General features: G+C 42.3%; 1 pseudogene; it reads right to left on the reverse strand.

The window, feature by feature from the left end:
- Window positions 1-638: 638 nt before the first annotated feature.
- The window catches only part of LOC102486851 (40S ribosomal protein S3a pseudogene), a 5,243-nt pseudogene continuing 2,372 nt past the window's right edge, over window positions 639-3,509 (reverse strand).

The following is a 3,509-nucleotide window of genomic DNA, read 5'->3' on the forward strand; positions in this document are numbered from 1 at the left end:
AAAGAAGAAAGTACCTCCCATGTGGGATGGTCACACCACAATCCCTTCCCCTCTATTTCTCCTTTTGGAATTTGGGGTAGGCCTGCACACACACCCAGCATGTTTCTCAAGCCTCTGGGTCTGGGACTCAAACTGTGGGGTCGGCCATATGGGATCTGGCTGCCTTTACCACCAGGTTATGGAGCTGATCCTCTTCCTTTAATACTTACATGGGCTCTTTAACTGGACCTGAAAACCTAACTAATACAACACAGATTAATGAGAGAAAAGCATACATGTTTTATTAATCTGTTTTATTAATTTTCCATGTACATGGAAATCTTCACAAGACAGTAAAGTCCAAAGAGGTGACGAAAGCAAGATGCTACTCTTCATAGTTCTTAGCTGGGATGGACTCTTGTAACAATAGATAGATTAACATAAGAAAAACCAACACTAGTTTATTAACAGGTATATGGCATGCAGATATTAAAGGTGCCCAAGGCATGAGTAATTCCCAGAATATGGCTTTGAATTCAGGCTTATATAGTATCTTCAACGCAAAACAGTACATTTTTAGAGAAGTGATAAGACAAAGGAAAAGAACGTTTTTGGTCAAAAACAGGATTTTTTATTTGTCACTATTCAAGTATAAGCTTTTAAATAGATTCTTGGACTGGTGGTTCATATCCATCAGCTTGTTCAACTTTGGCGCCCGTCTCATTCCCAGTAGCTTTTCCAGAGCGACTACCTTCACCATGAAACTCCATGAGTTTTCTCAATTCGAACTTGGGCTTCTTCAGCATTTTTACTTTTCTGACAGAGACATCATGGAGAGGATAGATGGACTGGTAAGCCTTTTCTATTTCTTTTCCAATGCTGTCTAAAATCAGTTTATTGACCTTTTCTTTCAAGCATTTGTCTGCACTTCCCAGGTCATTATTTCTGTCATCTTCTTCCGGATTTGGCAGACCTGCTGACACTGAGCATAAGAGATCTCCCATATCTGATTGTTGAATTCTTTAGAAAACCCAACACAGGAGAGACGGAGCAAATAACCATTGGAAGTCTTGACATCAACATGAGCTTCAAACATGGTCTGCCATTTTTTGAGCATGGGACAGATTTTGTCCTGGGTAAGATCTAAGCCATGAAAGTTGATCAGGCAGTTTTTGCCCCAAACAGTCTCAGTAATTAGCTTAAATTTCCTAAATGTGACTTCATCATTCTGCAGATCTGCAAGGCTCACTTCAAACTCATGGTCCTTAAGGCCATCAGGTGCAACTTTGGTTCCTTGAGTCCTGGTAACTGGTATTTTCCCAATATTTCTTATGTTGAACGTAACAGGTGCTTTCATGCCATACTAATCTTTTTTAGAAAACAGATCCAAAACATTCTTCTTGGCTCCCTTTTTGCTGCCTTTTGTAAATCACTTATTCTTGCCAATGGCCCTGGTGATACTCAGAGCCAAAACGAGGAAAAGAAATTTGAGTTTCTAATGATGACAAATTCTGGAAAGGCAAATACATAGAAAATAAAAGCTAGTGAGTAAAATTCACTATGTAGATTCCTCTGATGCCAACTCCAGGCTGATAAGGGTCTAAAATTGTCTTTGGTGATCAACCTTTATTCATCCTCATAGAATGGAGAGGAGGGAAGCCTCTACCTGTGTAAGTTTATACCTGCATTGAAACACAGGCGGGAAAGGGAATACTTTTCTTGAATCTGCTGCTTTTCAGTTGTTTTCAGTTCAAAATAACCTTTGTGCTAAAATAGCCTATTTCAGATGGCATACTCAGATCTACAGCACAGGCTTTCTCTTGTCCCTTTTACACTTCTTCCTCCATCATTTCCCTCGCACAGCCGACCTGCCATCAGACTTGGAGGTTTTGGCTTCACTGTGACTCACTCTTTTAATGATACCCACAACTCCCCTACCCCAAAATGCTGGTGTGGTTGCCCTCCTGTGCATTCCTCTCGTGCCCCGTGCTAACCTTGTTTATCACTCCGTATTATGATTGTGTGTCTACCCATCTCTATTCACCACTATCCTTTTAGTCCTAGCACTCAGCACCATGCCTGGTAGATCTACTGAGTTAAATAAAAAATGGGTCTTAGATCACAGGAGAGCATATCAAGGGAATCTCTTGCTTCTTAGTCCCGCCCCCTTTTGTCTTCTCTTGCATTTCTCAGAATTTACTTTCTGGGCAGTGACTGTTTCTCTTATACATATGTTCCTCCTACTGCTGCCATGGTATTTCTCTCCATCCCTCTTGAAGCAGTGAAGACTGAGAGCCAGGGTCTAAGCCATTCACTGACTATGAGATAGAAGTGAAGGGAGGAGGTGAGTGGAGTCATGATTAATACAGAGTGTTGTGAAATCAATTTTCAATATTTAAAGCTCCGGGAATCTGTTGCCATACATTTTGCTTATCTGTGGAAGAACTGTCGAGAACATCACTATTCAGTAAGATAGCTACTAGGCATGTATGGCTACCAAAGCTAAGTTAAAAATTCAGCATCTCGGGAACCAGCAGTTAGCGTAATGGCTATGTCGCTGGACTCCCACGTAGTCGACCGCCGTTCGTGTCCCGGACCTGGTGGCTTAAAACTCACGCCCGGCATGTGTGCGTGCTTGCCCAAGATCCCGAGAGGAGAATGGAGAAGAGATTGTGGCATGACCATCCCCCCCTGGAGGTGATTTCTTGCTTTCTGTCTCTATGTCTCTCTCTGTCTGGTGAGCACACACGCCCTATAGCAAAAACTTCTCCAAAAAAAAAAAAAATTCAGCTTCTCAGTCATACTATCTCATGGTACAATTTGGGTGGCATACTCCAATCTCCTATAGCACAGGCTTTCCCTGTGACCCTGTGGCTACATATGGTTAGTGGGGACTATATTACCCAGTATAGAGGTGGACTACTTCCATTACTGCAGAGAGTTTCATTGGATAGCACTGGTGCACTGGTTTAATTTTTTTTTTAACGCAAAAAGAATTGGTCTTTATTCATGATAGAGCATGTGCATATACACATGAGAGAGTACTCTCTGCAAAGTCTGGTCTCACTGAGAACCTCTTCCTCCAGTCCTCTAACTGGTAGGGTCCTGGGCACTTAAGCACCTGGCATGTGTCAGACTGACTGGGCTAAGGTTCAAACCACAGACTACAGAGCACTGGTTTAGAACATAAGAGTTTCATCATTGTGCTGAACTCCTTTTAGAAGAAATATGACATTAAAACACATAAAGCCTACAGCCAGCTAGGTGGCATGGTGATTAATACAGCTGGATTCAGGTAGACTATGTGGTTTGGATCTGGACTTGGAGGCTTGAAAAACATGCAGGGTGCATATGCATGCATGCCCAATCCCAAGAGGAGAACAGAAAAAAAGGGATTGCAGCATGGCCATCCCTCCTGGGTGGGTGCTCTCTCATCCACACCGTATGTCTCTTTCTCTCTCTTCTTTTGTGAAGAGCACACATGCCCCGTAGCAAATTTAAAAACATAAGCAACATACTAAGCACCTTAT

The sequence above is a fragment of the Tupaia chinensis genome, unplaced genomic scaffold (genome assembly GCF_000334495.1).
Source record: "Tupaia chinensis unplaced genomic scaffold, TupChi_1.0 Scaffold000262_1, whole genome shotgun sequence".
Lineage (NCBI taxonomy): Eukaryota > Metazoa > Chordata > Mammalia > Scandentia > Tupaiidae > Tupaia > Tupaia belangeri.